The 22861-nt window shown below is 40.4% G+C and overlaps 1 long non-coding RNA gene across 1 annotated transcript in view; it reads right to left on the minus strand.

Moving 5' to 3' along the window:
- Nucleotides 1-15162: 15162 nt before the first annotated feature.
- LOC124275440 overlaps nt 15163-22861 on the minus strand; it is a 96682-nt gene continuing 88983 nt past the window's right edge. The window contains exon 5 of the long non-coding RNA XR_006898289.1: nt 15163-15435. This is a non-coding gene — a long non-coding RNA (uncharacterized LOC124275440). The remainder of the gene's footprint in view (nt 15436-22861) is intronic.

Raw genomic sequence — 22861 nt, forward strand, 5'->3', positions numbered from 1 at the left:
AATTTGCTATGCTGGAAAAGTGTGTTAACTGCCTGTTTGGATTAAGAATCTGTCCACATTAGCTCTGCTGTTTACAAAGATCCTCGTGGATAATTTTACAAAGCTGGAATGTGAATCATTTTTGTTTACTATCACAGTATTCCTGTATTGAGATTGTGGGTGATCCCACAGAACTAGATAAGAGTCATGATGCAGTAGTTAGGAATTGCCGGTGTGTACAACAGTAAATAATGGATACAACAGGTATGTGAAGGAGATTAGTAAGGATGATGAATAATTTTCTACAAATAAATTCAATCATGCGTGTGTGTTAGGTTTTTAATCATATGAAGTTTAAAGTTAATATTGATCCCATCATGTTTAAATGTAGTGGTTGTGTTGAGTGAAATAAAGTGTTTGAAAATTATTGCTTATTATTTCAGTTAAGACAAGTTTGGTTTTATTTTTTTAGCTTCTAGAAGGAAAAGCAACAATATAATTTGCATTTAATTTGATTACATGCTTTTCTCCAATCCTGGTTCAGTTAAGTTGCATTCCTTAATTCTATTTTAATAGGCTTTATGTCAGGAACATACTGCAAGTAGCTTCATAATCATTAGCCATATTAAAACACATCCTCATGGTAAACATTTATAGTTTTAGATACAGGTATCACAGATCAAAACCTCTTTATTGATGTGAAATAAGTGAAATGTATGTGGAGATATAATGTTTTTCACAGATTAGATTAAAGTATTCTGTAAGCTGACCAACCATACTGTAAACAACATCATTATCATAAAATATTTGTATGGGGTAAACATCCTTGGTCCTGATCACAAGGCGTCAGCCATATAGGTTGAAAGGAGTATGGTCTGAATAATGAATTCCTGTGAGCTGAAAAACAAATGTCGCCAGACTTATACCCTTCATAAGAGTGAGCAGGTGATAATGTGTACAAACTTTTTAAATCCCTCTTTATGAGCAAATGGACAAGGTATCTGGTGATGTGACTGACAAGCTGGTAGCTGGATTAACCCCCAAGTCAACTCAGATGAAGAGGTATTAACAAGGGTGGTGATATGAATATGTACAAAGATATTGAGGATGGTAGATAGAGGCTATCTAGTTTCAGTTGTTTGGGATGCTAAATATCCTGTATTAGGAATAACCTTTTTATTTAGCAAGCCTCAAAGAGTTAAACACAATGTGTTTGTTCCCAATACAGTAATTAGTAATACATGCACACATGCTTTATGACTTTGTTATTATATAATATAATTTTTAAATTTTGTGTTCCTCTTCTTTAAGGTAACCCGTAAAGGTCCGGGTTAGAATATTGATCTTCAGTAACCCATGCTTGTCGTAAGAGGCGACTAACGGGATTGGGTGGTCAGGCTCGCTGATTTGGTTGACCATGTCATCAATTCCCAATTGCGCAGATCTATGCTCATGCTGTTGATCACTGGATTGTCTGGTCCAGATTCAATTATTTACAGACCGCCGCCGCCATGCAGCTGGAATATTGGTGAGTGCGGCGTAAAACTAAACTCACTCACTCACTTTAGGTGCTGCAATTTACAATGCAGGGTTATGTCCCTTTGACATACAAGTGACCTATGATCAGCGGTTTGAATCCTAGTTATGTCTCCAGGTTTGGCAGCACAATAGCCAGGTTTGGGAATTTCTCAAAGTCGAAAACATCTGAGATGTGCATCACTTTGAGTTTTCCAAAGCTGACCGCCATGATAAAGATCCATTAAAACTTGCTCACTAAAATTTTGTAATTGAAACACCTGTTCACATCTCTCCAAAGTGAATGCCATCCAAGCTCCTTTAAAGAAATATTCCCTGTACCAAAAAACACTGAAACAATCTCTTCTCAACTAGACTCCGATGAACTTTTACCAAGCTCCACTGAAGCAATCTACATCAAGACCTAAGCTACAATAAAGCTATCCCTTCAACCACACTCCACTGAAACAATCTCCTCTTAACCAAAAGTCCACTGAAACAATCTCCTCTTAACCAAAGTCCACTGAAACAACAAAACATAATTGAAATCTAAACCAAGCTCCAAACCCAAAAACCATTGCCACAATCTCCTTTCAACCAAACTTAGGTGAACCCTCAATCAAACTCCACTGAAACAATCCCCCCTGAACCAAGCTCCACTAAAACAATATAACCTAAACCAAAAGCCACAAAAGCAATCTCCCCTCAACCAAACTCAGTTAAACCCTAAACCAAGCTCCACTGGTTTACCATCACCACTGAGACAACCTCCCATCATCCAAAGTTCACAGAACTGTTAGTCAAGCTCCAGTCACACCTGGCCACATCCAAACTTCAACTAAACCATTTCTCATCGACCACACTCCACTGAAGAGGAGAGGGATATTCACCTGAAACCCCAACCAAACTTACTGAAACAATCTGCCCCCCAAAACTTTTACTGAAACATCTGCCCGCAACAAAACTTTTACTGAAACAATCTGCCCCCAGCTAAACAAACTTTTACTGAAACATCTGCCCCCAACAAAACTTTTACTGAAACAATTTGCCCCAACTGAAACAATCTGCCCCCAGCTGAACTTTTACTGAAACAATCTGCCCCCCAACTGAAACAATCTGCCCCCCAGCTAAACCCCAGCTTTTACTGAAACAATCTGCCCCTAACTGAAACAATCTGCCCCCAGCTAAACTTTACTGAAACAATCTGCCCCAACTGAAACAATCTGCCCCAACTGAAACAATCTGCCCCCAGCTAAACTTTAACTGAAACAATCTGCCCCCAACTGAAACAATCTGCCCCCAGCTAAACTTTTACTGAAACAATCTGCCCCCAACTGAAACAATCTGCCCCCAGCTAAACTTTTACTGAAACAATCTGCCCCCAACTGAAACAATCTGCCCCCAGCTAAACTTCACTGAAACAAGAGATAAACTACTTGAGATAAACTTTGATCACACTCAGATCAATTTAAGGTAAAATCACTCACAGATTTCCACTGAAACAAAATCTGATGAACCCCACTCAACTACATTCTACAGAAACAAACACAGCACTGGAGCAAATGTTCTTATCTAAACTCAATTCATCTAAACCAAACTCTACATAACAAATGAGCTCAGTATCAGAACACGGAACTGAACCAGGAGTAACCCAAAGCAACACAGATTCAACTACATACCAACCTGATATAAAAACTGTTTTCTTAACAGCTAACTCCAAAATAAAAAAGTATAATGCACTCTATTCTTGACAGGAACAAATGAAAAAAATCCAAAATATTTATTATATCAAATCTGATACCGTCAACTTCAAGCAACATGCCTAATGCTGACTGTTAGATACTTTCCTACAGCTCATCAGAGCTTGGCAGGCACTACCCAGTGGCACTTGAGAACAAATCCACATCCTCTGAGGTATTGCTTATGTTACCGTGCAGAGAACAGCAAGTGCTGACAGCATGATATGGAACTCACCTACATATCAATTCTGGCTTCACTCTCAGACATCTAACCCCTTACCCCGTCTGAAACTTGCAGGAATTTTTTTATGAGTATTTTTACCTCAACTGATGCCCGCTTTTTATCAGCCAACACCAGTCAGACCATCTTAGCTGTAGAGTGTAAAGCATTTATTGACGTACCCCCCTTGGACTTTGACAGGACTATGCTGAAAAGGGGATGAAAGTGGAGGTACTTGTTACCTACAAATTCATACCAATCAAAGGAGAGATAAAATCTACTTTCGTAATGACTTTTGGCAGTTGGGGACCGTTCTCCAGACATTTTTTAATTTTTTCTGCATGGTTTAAGAGCATTGTCTGAAAAAAAAAACATGCCCCGTTTAATTACGATTGTGAGCACCCTTAAACAGGTCGGTTACCCCTACTGTTTTGTAACCTAGAAACACTTTTAAAAACCAGACATCGAACATTATATGCTTTTTGATTAGGAATTTATGGAGGGAGGTTTGCCAAGTCGGCTTTTTTTATCATTTTTTTATGAATATGTGAATTTAGGATTTTATATGATGTAATTCTTGAAGACAGAGTTAGTGGTTTGGAAAGTAGCTCCAGATGTAATGGCCTAATAGTATGACTCATGTGAACTAGCATACATACAGCTTTGCTTATTCATAGTCGTAAAAGACTTTTTCGTCACAAGAAAGTGGCTTTACAGGTTATTGAGGCAGGTAATAGTTGGTTGGTAAATCAGAGATAACTGCCACAGTAGGTGAAACCAAACCATCGTCTACAGTGAGTGAGTGAGTTTTTAGTTTTACGCTGCTTTTAGCAATATTCCAGCAATATCACGGCGAGGACACCAGAAATGGGCTTCACACATTGTACCCATGTGGAGAATCGAAACAGGGTCTTCAGCATGACGAGCGAACGCTTTGACCACAAGGCTACCCCACCGCCCCTCATCGTATACAGAATATTGAACTGAAGTTCATTGCAGACATTATCTGATTTATGACAAATGTGTTGTATTTCAGTGAACTAATCTCGCTTTGTCAGTTATGACAAATGGCATGAGGTAATATTGTACATTTAATCCACAATGCTTCATCATAATATTATAGTATCATATCACTGGACTGGAAGATTATACTAATGGCAATATGAATTATATAGGATCAGATTTGACTGGCTAGGCAGGGAGAGAATGGGCATGGATTTATACCATATTTAGCAATGATAAAATTTTACTGCATGAGCTCAGTGTATTTATATCATCATCAGGGAAACTGGTGGTTCATAACATGTGATTGAGGATGAGCAGGCAGAAGATTTTTTTACAATATTGACTAAGGGAGTGAGTATATGGTTTTACGCTGCTTTTAACAATATTCCAGCTATATGAAGGCGGTCTGGAAATAATCGAGTCTGCACCAGACAATCCAGTGATCAACAGCATGAGCATTGATCTACACAATTGGGATATGATGACATGTCAACCAAGTCAGAGAGCCTGACCACCCGATCCCGTTAGTCGCCTCTTACGACAAGCATGGGTTACTGAAGATCAATATTTTAACCCAGACCTTCACGGGTCCTGAATCATGGAAGATGAGAGTGAGTAATTGATTGAGTTGTATTGAATGCTGCTTTGAACATGGCTTTGGCAACTTGATGTTGGAAGAAGCTAGGCATGTTTCAAGTCCTGGATGTTTGCCAGTTTGGTGGAGCCCATGAGGTTGGGTGGGTGCTGCTAACATCAATAGGGTGAATCTGCTATTTGAACTTATGATCCTAGGTTTCTGGCACACCTAAGGGAGACAACCCACTCAACATATTGCAGGCGTGAAACAACTAGGCCAGTCGTGCACCTGAAGTAGTGTGGACTGAAGTCAGGTCAGGTGAGATGGACAACCACACCTTGACAGGTATCCCACCTGCTGAACACGTCTCTCTGATAAAAAAACATCAGAAACCACTGACATGGATTTGTCAGTCCAGACACCCCCTCCCCCCAGATGGGAGGGAGCATCAGCCAGGAATAACTCAGTTCTCCATCATCAGTCAGCTTGTTACAGACCCCTTGCCCTTCTGACAGATCCGATACCACATTGAAGATAATACCAGATCCTATTCAAATAAAGCTAATTCCAGCATATATTGGTAGTGTTGAGGTAGGACGTGTTTACTGGCTACACAACTGAACGGGAGACTTCTCAAGCCTTTATGCTCTTTACTTGTAAATGTCATGTGGGTAATATACATTGCCTTGGGGGAACTGTTTCCATGTCTGTGTTCAGTAAAACATTTAAGCTTGTCATGTGTTATGTAAGGCAAGACCAATTAAATGTCGTGTTTTACAGATCAGCTCGGTCAGTAGGCCAAGGACGGAAGTTAAATAAGAAGATGCGCCAATGTGCCAGACAATCTTTTATCCATTGGTGTAATGAGCGAAACAATGTCAATTAGCTACATTATCTCAGTGTAATTACGATAATCAAGACTGCATGACCGACATAAAACTGCAGACTAAAAAGATAGATTTTCAATAATTCAAATCCAGCTTGCTTTGATCTAATTGGCAGGAACCTAGTCCCGTTTATAATCCAAAACAGCTATTGAAATAAAGGTATGAACAGAAAAGCATGAAACGATGTTTGTAAAGCATATTTCGGTCAAGGAAATCATCACGTTTTGTAACTTTAGGAGAGATGAAGGGTCTGCTGGTCTGTATAACAAGTAGCATTGTTGGATACGTTACTTGAAATAAACTCTTATCAGTAATTATATGCGATTTCTTCAAATACTGAATATATTCTTTGCTATAAAATAAAACAACATTATTAATCTGTACGTAAAAAGGTCAGTTAGCTGACAATTTATACTGAATAATAAATATTTAAATAAGTTCTATTAACAATTAATTATAGAGTATGATACTAATTGCATCATTTATATGTTTTACAAACAGTAATACCATACTTATTGTCAGGATAAGGACACAATGGAGTTGGATAATAGACTTTTCTATAGTTCAGAACCACAGAGTAGATGCTTTAATGTCCCAGATGCTTTCAACACAAGGAATTAGAACATCAACCAAACGAGGATGAAGAGAAGAAGAATCAACTTACTTCATCAGCTGACACTAATGACAAAATGTGCAATACCCAGTAGATCATAAAAGTGAGGCAAGATATTGACACCCAAGAGGTTGTCATCAATTTACTATTTGCTATAACAAAATGAAAACATTGATTGTGTGCAAATAATGTTTTATTGCTAATATGCGACTTGTATTATTTGTAGATAGTATATGACATTGATTTGTTTAATGTAATCATCTTCTTCATGGTTAGTATATTTTTATGTGAAGTAGCATCTCACCTGAATAAATGCCTATACATATATATCAAATATTTATAGTAGAGCAAGAAATTGTTATATTTTTTTAAAAAATAAAGGTCATCTTTAAAGAAATATTCAGAAATTATTCATCAGTCCTTATGAACATTTCACAAGGATGATTTAATTGAATAAAACTTACTATTTTTGATGTATTTCATCTCAAACCACTGTCTGTCTAGACCAAGGTCTTTGACAATGAATCTGTACTTCTATATCTGCAGTTTTCTAGCAAAACCAAGCAATAAATTGTAATTACCTCCCCTAGACAGACCACACAGTTATCAACATTATAACAAATCATGCAGACATGCAGAGTACAGTACGGTCATGTGGAATCAATGTTGTGAGTGATGGGTTGAGGCTATCTCGGGTTTCTTCTCAACCTCTACATCGGTGATCTCTGGGTGTTGAAATTTAGCAGAAGAATTCGAGGAACCAGAAGGAATAAATTCTTCAGTTTTATCACATTTACAGAACTAAAAGCCGGCGGTGCATATCGCTATCAACAAGGTGGTGATATTTACAAACATAAATCAACAGGTTGTAGAGACATGCAATTCCCGCCAGAGACCCGAGGTCATTGCCCTGATTCTAACCTTATGATACAGTTCCTCTGGGGGCCTTTATTGACGAATTATTCTGATAAATGCTTTAACTTTTGATAGCTGGTATCTCTATCTTGTCGGAAGTAAAACTGGAACTTTCTCAGAAAACAATATATCATATTTTATTACCTTGCAGAAATTCAACTTTAAAGTTTTTAATGATTTTTTCTCTCCAACTCAACATGGTGGTTATTAGATGATAGGGCTACTTTGAGGGGGTTCTGTAGTAACTATCAATACTGAGAGTCTGTATGTTTATTGATGATTGACACAAAAATTGTCAAGACAAGGCTGTTGGAAGACATGGATTTGACAGTCTGTGTTCTCTTTCTAAGATGGGGCGGTGGGGTAGCCTAGTGGTTAAAGCGTTGGCTCGTCACGCCGAAGACCCGGGTTCGAATCCCCACATGGGTACAATGTGTGAAGCCCATTTCTGGTGTCCCCTGCCGTGATGTTGCTGGAATATTGCTAAAAGCGGCGTCAAACCAAACTCAGTCAGTCAGTCAGTCTTTCTAAGACACACTAGCACATTGTAAGACAATCAAGTGGGTAAAATGACACTTTAGAACACCAAGTCTTTTCTTTGACACTTAGACACGTTTAGTCACTGGGGTAAGATGACACATTAGAACACCTAGTCTTCTCCACAGACACATGTTCAGTCACTGGGGTGAGATGACACACTAGAACACCTAGTCTTCTCCACAGACACATGTTCAGTCACTGGGGTGAGATGACACATTAGAACACCTAGTCTTCTCCACAGACACATGTTCAGTCACTGGGTCGAGATGACACATTAGAACACCAAGTCTTTTTTCTCCACAGACACATGTTCAGTCACTGGGGTGAGATGACACATTAGAACACCTAGTCTTCTCCACAGACACATGTTCAGTCACTGGGGTGAGATGACACATTAGAACACCTAGTCTTCTCCACAGACACATGTTCAGTCACTGGGGTGAGATGACACATTAGAACACCTAGCCTTCTCCACAGACACATGTTCAGTCACTGGGGTGAGATGACACATTAGAACACCTAGTCTTCTCCACAGACACATGTTCAGTCACTGGGGTGAGATGACACACTAGAACACCTAGTCTTCTCCACAGACACATGTTCAGTCACTGGGGTGAGATGACACATTAGAACACCTAGTCTTCTCCACAGACACATGTTCAGTCACTGGGTCGAGATGACACATTAGAACACCAAGTCTTCTCCACAGACACATGTTCAGTCACTGAGGTGAGATGACACATTAGAACTCCTAGTCTTCTCCACAGACACATGTTCAGTCACTGGGGTGAGATGACACATTAGAACACCTAGTCTTCTCCACAGACACATGTTCAGTCACTGGGGTGAGATGACACATTAGAACACCTAGTCTTCTCCACAGACACATGTTCAGTCACTGGGGTGAGATGACACATTAGAACACCTAGTCTTCTCCACAGACACATGTTCAGTCACTGGGGTGAGATGACACATTAGAACACCTAGTCTTTTCCACAGACACATGTTCAGTCACTGGGGTGAGATGACACATTAGAACTCCTAGCCTTCTCCACAGACACATGTTCAGTCACTCAGGTGAGATGACACATTAGAACTCCTAGTCTTCTCCACAGACACATGTTCAGTCACTGGGGTGAGATGACACATTAGAACACCAAGTCTTCTCCACAGACACATGTTCAGACAGTCCCAGGGGCAAGATCACACATTAGAACACCTAGTCTTCTCCACAGACACATGTTTAGTCACTGGGGTGAGATGACACATTAGAACACCAAGTCTTCTCCACAGACACATGTATAGACAGTCCCAGGGGCACGACGACACATTAGAACACCAAGTCTTCTCCACAGACACATGTTCAGACAGTCCCAGGGGCAAGATGACACATTAGAACACCTAGTCTTCTCCACAGACACATGTTCAGACAGTCCCAGGGGCAAGGTGACTAACTGGTGCAACTAGAAACTTGAGTTTAGTTATGCACCATGTGAAAAGCCATCTTATGTGTATCACTTTAAATAGAAAGTTGAAGCCAAAGCTGATGAGTCAGTGTCTTCATAAAACACTTTTCTTCAAACAAGATGGTTTAACCTCTGTTAACAGCTCTCCTTCAAGATCACTGAAAAAGCAGGAAAGATACCTGCTTTCACTTTTTACCAGGAAAATATACTTATACTTACCTTTTAATTGGAAGAAAGTGAAAACACCACAATTATGACTTCATTTCTTAAATTCAACTGACTGACTGAGTTTGGTTTTACGCCGCTTTTAGCAATATTCCAGCAACATCACGGCAGGGGACACCAGAAATGGGCTTCACACATTGTACCCATGTGGGGATTCGAACCCGGGTCTTCGGCGTGACGAGCCGATGCTTTAACCATTAGGCTACCCCACCGCCCCTCTAAAATTCAAGTGAAAGAACACTGATGTTTACCTGGTGACAGGTGAGTGACAGTTGTAAGAATGTATGATCCTGGCTGGTGCATGTATTGTCGTATATTTCAATTAACCTGTATTTCTCACACCTGTACCCCCCTGCTACTTCAGTAAGATATTGCCAATATGAAACCTTTTATACCTTCCAGGTGTAATGATTGACACATTTACTTTACCTTGCAATGTACACCACACCTGTTGGGGATGTTGACTGCTGGGACTTGGCTGCTCTCCCTTTCCATGTATGTTTCAATCAGATTTGATTTGGCTCAGAAAGTCAGATAAACTACACCTTGTGAGGTCTTTGTGAGGTCTTGGTGGGTGAATTAGTGAGTGATTAAAGTTGTAACAACTACTCCAAGCATGCCATCACATCCAGGGTTTCAGATGGTGAGTGAGTGATTTTACCATTGATCCCTGGGTTGAAGCAAATGAACTTTTATTTTATCACCTCAGTTTGATTAATTTTGATAATTTGTTTCTAATAATTCAAATTTTTCAAACCCTTTTTGTTAATGCAATATGCTGAATTGTTCATTTGTCATGAAAACTTGTGTTGCATTAGTGGTTTTTAAGATGGTCGAAGATGATGGATTTGTGAGTGAGTGAGTATGTTTTTGTGCTGCTTTTAGCAACATTTCAGCAAGATCACGGCGGGGAACACCAGAAATGGGCCTCACACATTGTACCAATGTGGGGAATCAAACCCAAGTCTTTGGTGTGAAGAGCGAACACTTTAACCACTAGGCTACCCCACTTTGAATGGAGCATGCCAACAGGCTGGGAGTAGTTGTGGGTGGGAAATGGTGTTGTGGGGATGGTGAACTGGTATGATACTGGTGAAGAACTGGTGAGGGACATGAGTGACTCATTCACCTAGGGCATTGGCATTCACAGTCCGTCTCCCTTCTGGTTAGCCCTTTCTGCAATGCTACCGCCCTAAATGAAGCAAGTCTAGATTTATTCAGGTTGAGTTCTGAATCTCCCATCTCACGAGGTCTCTTTTTCAATTTAAAAGGAATTGTTTGTTTCTATCAAAATTATAAATATCGGGGAGACTAAGTGTTAGTCTATAATTTACAATGAGTATGTATATGTACACAGTAGCAGAAACAGGATCCTGTCTTCCAATCCTGGCAATGTTTCTTTGTTGGTCAGCAACATAAATGTGCTGTCAGGTTTCAACAAAATGGTCAACATCTAAATCATGTCTCACTGCATAGTGTTCATTGGCATTATCACTCACTCACTCACTCACTCAAGTATTGGATTTGGGTGTTGGTGGATATATTGGTGGTGGTTGTGTTTTGTGTGGTGGATTGCAATAATGTTCAGAGAAAGTATCGGACTGTGATTGTGGTTAGTTGAAGATTGTAGATAATTGGATGGTCACGGTTTACAGATGTAGGGGATTCAGATGGGCATTGTTTAGAGGACTGATGAGAATTGAGTAGTTGTGGACAAGAGTGGGATGAATGTAGGGTATTCAGGGGGGTGGAAGATAAGGTGAGGTGAGGTGAAATTGGGTATGTGCGGCTGCTTGTACTAGCCCAGACCGAAGCTGGTTTTATAGTGCTAGCCCACTGAGATACCATGCCGCAGTGAAGCATGAATACCCCACTCAGACACATTATACTGACTGCGAGTACCATATTTTGACGTCTTTTGGTATGATGCGGTCGGGGATCGAACCTGTAACCTTCTGCTCTCCGGGCGCACACTCTAACCACTACACCACTGAGGCGGTTTTCAGGGGGTGGAAGATAAGGGGGAGTATGAGTGTGGGTATACCTCTGATCTGGTCCTGAGCTGGGAGTGAGATGTAGAGGACAGTGTATTAAGGTGACAGAGGCAGCGACACAGACAGCAGGCAATCTTTCAAAGTCCTTTCTCCATGTCAGATGATTAAAACAATTACTTGTTATCAATATAAACCACATTCTCTCATGTTTCAACATCAAGTATGTTCATGTTAATTGTTCTTGAACAACACTACAACTCATGATAGTTTACTTAACAGCAAATACTGTCATTAAGATGCCATATCTGTTATTTCCTGCTATAAAAGTCCCACTTTCTGCTTACAGTTTATGGTAATGTCGGGATCACAGTTGGGTTTTATTTTCAACAGGTGCAAAAAAACCTGTAAGTTGTAGTCAACATGTGAAATATAGCTAACCAGGATTACGCCATCACTCGCTGCTGCGTGATGGTACATTTTTCATTCTGTGTTTAACTTCCAGCAGAGACTGCCTGAAATCATCATGCCATCAGGCGAAGTTAGACGTTGATGTCTCCTACCTGGGGAATAAGTCATAACTACATCTGTACAGGTTTTATTGGGACATGTGCTGCTGTTGTTTATGTCACCTTGTGCTTCACAAATCTAAATGTTATATCTTACAGGTGTACATTGTGACAGGTGTACCTGGTATCGGGCTGTACAACTTGTGTGATGTCCATGTGTATTTGAATTTGTGTGCGTAGACTAACGCTTAGTCTCTGAATGTATAATTTTGATTGTAACAAATACACCCCCAGGGAGATGGGAGAATCAGCTGGGAAATCTTATTTTTTCAAAACTCATTTGAATGAGAGAGAGAGAGAGAGAGAGAGAGAGAGAGAGAGAGAGAGAGAGGTTGGAATTATATCATAAAATATAAAAAGCCCCAATGGATTCTTGAAAATGTTCTTCAAATGGCTGAAGATAGCTAATCTCCATACAAAGTCCGTCGATGATGAGAAGGAACACTCTACTGGATAAAGAAACATGTGATTCCCAGACATGCAATATCTTTGTAGACACATCTTATCACGTGTGGTGTTACATATAATGTAGAACTGACCGATCTGATGAAACCATCTCTAGACTGATACTGTGTGCCCAACTATCTTTGCACCAAGCAAATTCAGCCCCACGCTCAGCAGATGAGAGAGAGAGTATTTAAGCTCATTTCAGGTCTCTTTCACTTAGATATGACTGGAACATTGCTGATTTTGCCATAAAACCAAACTCACTTACAGATTTTAAGTTAGATTTACACTAAATTAACTGCAAATACGAGATTAAGTGAAGAATAACAGTTAAAGGTATGTTCATTAACACAAACAAAAATGATTTATTTAAACCACCATAACATACTTTCGTGTGTGCGTGTGTTAGAGAGGTGTATTTATGTAAAGAAGTCAACTGTAATTGCGAAATTGAAGGGTCAATTAATATTTGAAACTCTTTTTAGCTATATATATGCAATGATTATATATCTGTTTGGTTAATACAACCAAAACTGACACATTTAAACCACCATTAACTACTTTTGTGTGTGTGTAACAAGCAGACATTTCATGACATCATCTACAAATAGATGTTGCAGCAGATGACAGTCTTGTGACCAGACATGCAGCTACATCAATATTACGGCAAGATTGTAAAATCTACAACAAAATGAGCCCAGAAAAAATTGTCAAGAGGCAATCAATACATGTCTAGTAAGGAAAATTAAGGTAAAAGAATTCAAGCTGTAACATGGATAAAAGCACTGAGCACTGATGCATCTTTGAGAAGCCTAGTGAGATCTGGCAGCAGGTATCTCAGGAAGCATCATGGCCCTATAAATATACTGATGACATCATCTCACTGCTCACTGACTCAGCTACAGCTAGGGATTGTGGAATGAAGTGATTGGAACTGGTCAGAACTGATGATTGATTAATGATAGATGATGAGTGGGAATATATCACAGACGTATTTCCAGGAACCATCCTTACTGAGCCTGGCAATGTTGGTGCTTGTATTCATATTAATTTTGGTCAATGGTTTCATATTTAATTTTATTTTCATGATCATGTGTATTTCTATGTTTGAAACTGAAAACAAAATGTTTTAATTAATGAGAACACCATAGAGAGATTTGTATATCTTTGGTAATTCTGTTTGGCCTCGTGTTTGATCCAAACTGTTTCACACCAGTGGTCAAGGTGTATTTGACAAAGTGTCCACACTGAATTGAACTGAATTGTGTCTGAGCACTGGTCAGAAAGGTGTATTTATGTAAAGAGGTCAAATATAATTGCGAAATTGAAGGGTTAATCAATATTTGAAATGTTTTTCATTTTTGTGTAGATAATGATGGTATATGAATATAATCATATATATATGTAATATCATTTGTTCACGTACATATTTCAGATGTTTATGAGATCGTATAATACTCACTCATTCAAGGATATGTATAAGCAGATGACCGCATTGTTAATAGTTGCTTTGATATTAATTGAGACAAAAAGCCATATTGAAAATACAAAATGAACTTATAGAGCATGTGTTTGACATATCAAGTTACCAAATGATAAACTTGCAAAAAATAATATTAATTCAAAGAATATCATACAAATGTTGCTTATTTAAAGGAATCTTTAACATTCAAACCACAAAGTTATGTCAAACTTGAAAACTGTTGTCTAGTAAACAGCACCTCTCCTCCCTGTATTGAGGGCATTAGAAATGAGCAAGGCTTGTCTCGTGACCTCATCAGAGTGACACATGTCCAATCCTCCCCACATGGAGGCTTGTCAATTTCGAAATGCTGCTAATGGTTTAAGCAGCAGTTTGATGGGAAGTTTATCATTTCTGAAAAACGATAACATCAAAGGGCAAAATCTTTCGTAGAAATAATAAAAACGGCTGAGAAACAAAAACACAAGTGTTTGGGCTGAAAGGCAAAGAGATAAATCGCATCAAATAATTTTTGTCAAGCTAAACAATACCAGCAAGAAATATGTCTGATGTTGCTCTTTAAGTGTGTCTGGAATGTTTAGACAGTAACTATTAACAAAGAAGTATCTGGAAAAGAGAGCTAAAAGTTCTTGAAATGAATTTAAGTTAACTAATATTGTTTGGAGACAAATGGATGGCCTCTACAGCAGGATGAAGGGCTTCATGCCATGGGTGGCCCAGTTGTCTATGGTGCTGCTTTTCACCATGCAGAGTTATGTTGGCCCAAAACCAGTGATAGTGGGTTTGAATCGGTTATTATGGTCTGAGGTTTGTCTGTACCAAAACCATGCTTGTGGGTTTCATCAAAGTTGCAGATGTCCAAGATCTGCATCACTTCGTTGATTGGTTGCTTGTTGTATAACGATGCACTCAGCAATATTCCAGCTATATGTCGGCACTCTGTAAATAATCAAGTCAGGACCAGATAATCCAGTGGACAATATCCTGAGCATCAATCTACGCAACTGGGGTAGGATGACCAAGTCAGCGGGCTTGACCACCCGAACTGTTAGTCACCTCCTACAACAAGCATGGGTTACTGAAGACCAATTCTAATTCACAGGTTGCATCACTTCAGGTTTTCTACCTATATAATGTTTACATGCCATAATATATCTGGAATACTATTAAAACCAACTAATTCTGTCAATTATGTCAGGCTCAGGTCAGGGAGGGGTCGTCTGATGCCAGTGGTAAAGAATCAAAGCTGTCCATGACAGTTCCCCTGAAAGAAGAAGTAGATGTGTCATAATTGAGTGATCGCAGGTGCCATGACGTATGTTTATAAATAGTTGAAGTCATCACCACATGTGACCTGATTGTGATTGTGTGCCATCTAGCCAACCTGTAGACTGCCTGGTCCTGATTTCTACATGTGGCCATCAATGAAGTGTGGTATTGATGACTGAGGCATAAAACACTGTACAGTTACTCATTGCATACAGACCAGTCAAGTCACAAATAACCCTTGCTGACACGAGTCAGTGTGATGTCTAATGCCCTGGTACCTTGGTCAGTGTGATGTCTAATGCCCTGGTACCTTGGTCAGTGTGATGTGTTATGCCCTGGTACCTTGGTCAGGTCAGTGTGTCTAATGCCCTGGTACCTTGGTCAGTGTGATGTCTGGTACCTTGGTAGTGTGATGTCTAATGCCCTGTACCTTGGTCAGTGTGATGTCTAATGCCCTGGTACCTTGGTCAGTGTGATGTCTAATGCCCTGGTACCTTGGTCAGTGTGATGTCTAATGCCCTGGTACCTTGGTCAGTGTGATGTCTAATGCCCTGGTACCTTGGTCAGTGTGATGTCTAATGCCCTGGTACCTTGGTCAGTGTGATGTCTAATGCCCTGGTACCTTGGTCAGTGTGATGTCTAATGCCCTGGTACCTTGGTCAGTGTGATGTCTAATGCCCTGGTACCTTGGTCAGTGTGATGTCTAATGCCCTGGTACCTTGGTCAGTGTGTGATGTCTAATGCCCTGGTACCATGGTCCTGTCTACCTTGGTCAGTCTAATGTGTGTACTAATGCCATGTACCTTGGTCAGTGTGATGTCTAATGCCCTGGTACCTTGGTCAGTGTGTGTGGATGTCTAATGCCCTGGTACCTTGGTCAGTGGTCACCTTGGTGTGATGTCTAATGCCCTGGTACCTTGGTCAGTGTGATGTCTAATGCCCTGGTACTGGTACCTTTGGTCAGTGTGATGTCTAATGCCCTGGTACCTTGGTCAGTGTGATGTCTAATGCCCTGGTACCTTGGTCAGTGTGATGTCTAATGCCCTGGTACCTTGGTCAGTGTGATGTCTAATGCCCTGGTACCTTGGTCAGTGTGATGATGTCTAATGCCCTGGTACCTTGGTCAGTGTGATGTCTAATGCCCTGGTACCTTGGTCAGTGTGATGTCTAATGCCCTGGTACCTTGGTCAGTGTGATGTCTAATGCCCTGGTACCATGGTCAGTGTGATGTCTAATGCCCTGGTACCATGGTCTAATGCCTTTGGTACCTTGGTGGGGTGTGATGTCTAAGTGGTCAGTGTGATGTCTAATGCCCTGGTACCTTGATGTCTAATGCCCTGGTACCTTGGTCAGTGTGATGTCTAATGCCCTGGTACCTTGGTCAGTGTGATGTCTAATGTCTAATGCCCTGGTACCTTGGTCGTGGTGTGTGTGACCTTGTCCTAATGCCCTGGTACCTTGGTCAGGTGTGATGTCTAATGTGATGTCTAATGCCCTGGTACCTTGGTCAGTGTGATGTCTAATGCCCTGGTACCTTGGTCAGTGTGATGTCTAATGCTGGTACCTGGGTACCTTGGTCAGTGTGATGTCTAATGCCCTGGTACCTTGGTCGGTGTGATGTCTAATGCCCTGGTACCTTGGTCAGTGTGATGTCTAATGCCCTGGTACCTTGGTCGGTGTGATGTCTAATGCCCTGGTACCATGGTCAGTGTGATGTCTAATGCCCTGGTACCATGGTCAGTGTGATGTCTAATGCCCTGGTACCTTGGTCTGGTACCATGGTCAGTGTGATGTCTAATGCCCTGGTACCTTGGTCGGTGTGATGTCTAATGCCCTGGTACCTTGGTCAGTGTGATGTTTAATACCCTGGTACCATGGTCAGTAAGTCACACAAATGCCCAGCCTACTGCAACCCCAAAAACACAGCATCCCCGAAAACACTGACTCCACAAAACACTGACTTCCAGAGTCTAACCTCAGAAATATCTTGATTATGTTATATATCCTTAGTTATGCAATACTGTAATATTTTGAAAAAAATAATTATGATACAGTGTTTACTCACATGAAGTAGGAGGTGATGTGAAATGAGGTTTAACATCGTACTTGAGAATATTTCACTCATATGACGAGATGCATGTGTGTGTATGTGTGGCTGCTTGTACTACCCCAGACTTAAGCTAGTTGTATAGTGCTAGCTCACTGAGATACCATGCCGCAGCTAAGCATGAATACCCCACACAGACACATTATACTGACTCCGAGCCGACCAGTCCTTGTTGTACCCATTAATGCCGAGCGCCAGGCAGTGAACAACAAGTACCATATTTTAACATCTTTCGGTATGACGCGGCTGGGGATTGAACCTGCGACCTTCCGCTCTCCGGGCGGACTTTCAAACCACTACACCACGGAGGCAGTGCACATGAAGTAGAACTTAAATCTACTTAGTTTCTAACACGATGACAATATCTATTGCAAGGACTGTCACAACACAAAGTACACTTTTTCACAGTTGGCTATTCTGCTCATGAAGGTATCCATGTTGACAGGGTGCTCAATGAAATAATGTGCTACATGTGATATGTGATATCGAGTCAAGTAAAATGTGCAATGTAAAATGTATAACGTGAATCAACGTGCTGAAAGAAAGTTTATTGGTATCCATTTATGTGTTATGATGATATGTTTTGACTATTGACTTATTGATATACATACATAATAAATTTTCAATATACATTGTCAATACGTTTTGCTTGTTTGATCCAGTTAATCAGACGCCTCGCTATTGGACGATTTCCGAGTGTAACCAAAATGTCCGGATTAATGGGGTTCCACTGTATGTAAATTGAATAAAAATGACAAATCCTTCTTTTATCTCCGGGGCGGTGGGGTAGCCTAGTGGTTAAAGCGTTGGCTCGTCACGCCGAAGAACTGGGTTCAAATTCCCACATGGGTACAATGTGTGAAGCCCATTTCTGGTGTCCCCCGCTGTGATGTTGCTGGAATATTGCTTAAAGCGGCGTAAAACCAAACTCTCAGTCAGTCAGTCAGTCAGTCAGTCTCCATAACAAAAGAACAATCAAATCTGCAAGTTTCAATGATATGATATTTAATTATTCTTTCTATTGGGTATATTGGCATCTGGTTTTAAACAAACAGTGATATATTGCTGATAATATGAGTAAATAACTCCCTATAATGTTCTGACATATTGCACTGAAGGAGAGTTTTATGGACAGAGGTATTCTTTCAAAATGACCTTGGGATATCACATACCGGCAGCTTAAAGGTCAGAATGCATGTTTCACAATGTTCAGACATAATATACAAGAACTAAGCTGTCAGCGCTGTTTACTTTGAAATCAACTGACAGTGCGATCCTACTTGTAATGGAGGATACATGATCAAGAGTGGTGTTTATTACCAAATTATGGAAACATACTTGACATCCTAAATATCTTTTCAGCAAACACCCGCATCACATTTATCTTAGACTAACAACTAGTCTCTGAAATGAACATATTTTACAGAAAAAAAGTTTATAGTAAACAATATATAATATAATGAAAAGGAGCCCTGAGACTTTCTTCATTTTCAGAAGCTGTTGGAATCTAGACTTGCCACATTTTCTAGACTTGCGTCGGCTTTCTTGGACATTTGCTTCAGGGTCTGTACGACAAACTACATTTATCTATGATCTGTATGATGTTGTTGATCTGCAATTTCACTGTGAGTAAGTGAATTTGGTTTTACGCCACTTTTAGCAATATTCCAGCAATATCACAGCGGGGGACACCAGAAATGGGCTTCACAGATTGTACCCATACGGGGAACCGAACCCGGGTCTTCGGCATCATGAGCAAATGCTTTAACCACTAGGCTACCCCACCACACCTCACTGTGAGTGAGTGAGTGAGTGAGTTCAGAGATGAGTGTATGGCTGGGTGGCTTGGAGAGTGTGTTGTCTGTTTTTCTTGATCTGCCGATTATTAGGATAGAATTACTATACATCCATAGACAAATCATTCAGGAAAGAACCTGTGAAGGTCCGGGTTAGAATATTGATCTTCAGTAACCCATGCTTGTCGTAAGAGGCGACTAACGGGATCGGGTGGTCAGGCTCGCTGACTTGGTTGATATATGTCATTTAAATAAAACATAATATCAATCATGATTGAGTGTTAAACTAGCATATTACACATAAACAAAATTTAATTTAAGTAAAGTTGACATGCTTGTCATAAGAGGCGACTAACGGGATCGGGTGGTGAGGCTTGCTAACTTGGTTGACACATGTCATCGTATCCCAATTGCGTAGATAGATGTTCATGCTGTTGATCACTGGATTGTCTGGTCCAGACTCGATTATTTACAGACCACTGCCATATAGCTGGAATATTGCTAAGTGCAGTGTTAAATAACAACCAACCAACCAATCTTTTGAAAAATTACCGTACATCATCCAGTAAGAAGTGTTTAAAATTGAATAAGCTTCCAAACCTGGCAGCTAATGGAGGCCAAATGTTATAGACTTGGTGTTTACTTTTTCAACAATGGTGTTGCATAAGCTTCAGACAGGACCCTTCATTTATGGGCTTTTATTTAGTCCCGAGACAAGTAGTTTAAATCGGACATGCAGTGTTCTTAAGAGACCTGTCAGTATTAGTGCGCTGAAAGCCACTTCATACATAGTGCTAATTGGAGACCAGTACCTTTTAGAAAATGACGTAATCTTAATATTAAGGTCTATACATGAATAGATACTAGGCAATGGGGTAGCCTAGTGGTTAAAGCATTGGCTCATCACGCCAAAGACCCGGGTTCGATTCCCCACATGGGTACAATGTGTGAAGACCATTTCTGGTGTCCCCCACCATGATATTGCTGGAATATTGCTAAAAGCGACATAAAACTATACTCACTCACTCACTCACTGGGACGGAATGGGGGGAATGCTCATGAACTTTAACAGACACTGGTGATTCTTGGCAGCAAGGAAAGTTGTGGTAAAAAGAAAGCTGCTTCACCTTCATCACAACATCTCCTGTTTATAAGCTCTGCAACTACTACATCCAACTTGGCCTTAGTTGATATTATAACCTTTTGAATTCCAATAAATCACATCCAGTCTGTCATATCAGTTTCTATACCAGTTCATTGTGATTGATGTGTTGACAAAACATACACCTGAAAAACAGATACCCAAACAAGTAACAATTTTCATAAAAGGTTAAGTTTCAAGAAAAGCCATAAAAGCCTATTCTGATATTCACGGCAGTTTCAATGATTTGTGAAAACAGCACGAACCTCGTCAAGTTTCACCGATAATTTCTCACACTATGTTTAATGATCCGTCCCATAATAAAGCCAGGATCATGTTATAATTTGGGGTTTGTAGCAGACACTAACATATTGTATTTCACTGATAGTTACAGCTCTGCTGATGTCAAGTCCTCATCTAGGATGGGTTTTATTGAGGATTACAAATGTCAGACAATGTTTGTATGTCATTAGCATAGCATTGGACTTGAAAGGAGGCAGGTTATGTTTGTTTAAAAGTTTCATAGCCTTGGTTCATATAGGTTATCAGATTTAACTGGATATAGCTGCTGCTGCTGCTGCTACTACTACTACTACTACTACTACTACTACTACTACTACTACTACTACTACTACTACTACTACTACTTCTACTTCTACCACCACCACCACCAACACCGCCGCTGCCACCACCACTACTACTACTACTACCACTACTACTACTACTACCATCACATCCACTATCGCTACTACTGATTCCAGTACCACTACCACTACTACCATTACTGTTGCAGCTACCACTATCTCTACCACTACTACTACTACTACCATCACATCCACTATCGCTACTACTGCTTCCAGTACCACTACCACTACTACCATTACTGTTGCAGCTGCCACTATCTCTACCACTACTACTACTACTATTACTGACCCGTAAAGATCCGGGGTAGAATAGGTCTTTAGCAACCCATGCTTGCTACAAAAGGCGACTATGCTTGTCGTAAGAGGCAACTAACGGGATCGGGTGGTCAGGCTCGCTGACTTGGTTGACACATGTCATCGGTTCCCAATTGCGTAGATCGATGCTCATGCTGTTGATCACTGGATTGTCTGGTCCAGACTCGATTATTTACAGACCGCCGCCATATAGCTGTAATATTGCTGAGTGCGGCGTAAAACTAAACTCACTCACTCACTCACTAATATTACTGTTGCTGCTACCACAACCTTTTCTTCTACCAGTAATCCTTTGAACCACATTACAATAATACACCAAATAATCAGATCACAGCTGGTATTTGCCAAGCCAAACACTTTCCATATGCAGATGCCATTGTGACCAATCAATCCACATTCCAGTATCCCGATAGGGCATCTGGCATGCGGGCCACATACAGAAATGGTGGTGTCATCATGTTGATGAAGTGATTGAGTTAACAAATTAACTGTCACATCAGTGACTCATGATGATAAAAGGGTGTAGATATATCTACAGTTTAATCTTGTGGCTAGCTGTGTTGATCCGGGTTAGAATTGGTCTTCAGCAACCCATGCTTGTTGTATTGACTGACTGAGTTTGGTTTTACGCCGCTTTTAGCAATATTCCAGCAATATCACGGCGGGGGACACCAGAAATGGGCTTCACTCATTGTACCCTTGTGGGGATTCGACTCCGGGTCTTCGGCGTGACAAGCCAACGCTTTAACCACTAGACTACCCCACCTCCCCCATGCTTGTAAGAGGCAACTACTCTTAAGCCACTCTGTTTGTTTTCACTGCTATTAGTGGCGGCCAAAGAGACAGCTGGCAGTTCCGGCAATTACTGATTGCGCGAATAATTGACCGCGCGAAGTAGTCTAAACTGTCAATTCCGCGAAAATTGCACCACGCGAAAATAAGTAGGTTTACAGTATCTGGATTGGGTGATCAGGCTCGCTGACTTGGTTACCACGTCATCGTATCCCAATTGCATAGATCGATACTCATGCTGTTGATCACTGGATTTTTTGGTCCAGACTCGATTATTTACACACATTGCCACATTGCTGGAATATTGCTGAGTGTGACATTAAACAACAAACAAACAAACAAAATCATTCTGTTGGAAACATGAATCACACTGACATCCATATACTGGTATCATTTATGGTGTGAAAAGGAGTCTCTTTATGAAACCCACAACACTCTTTAGTTTAAAATATAAAAAACAAGCAAAAAGATACAAATCCTGAAGACTGGCAAATGAAAATATTATGAAAAACTGAGAAAAAATGTGGAAAATCCACAGTAAGAATCATCTGAGACAAACCTCCACCAGAAAATATTTACATAACACATGTCGAAACTATTTGCGCAATGTGCCAAGCAATGGACAG

Source organism: Haliotis rubra, unplaced genomic scaffold (genome assembly GCF_003918875.1).
Source record: "Haliotis rubra isolate DU_JTF1 unplaced genomic scaffold, ASM391887v1 Scf2, whole genome shotgun sequence".
Classification (NCBI taxonomy): Eukaryota; Metazoa; Mollusca; class Gastropoda; order Lepetellida; family Haliotidae; genus Haliotis; species Haliotis rubra.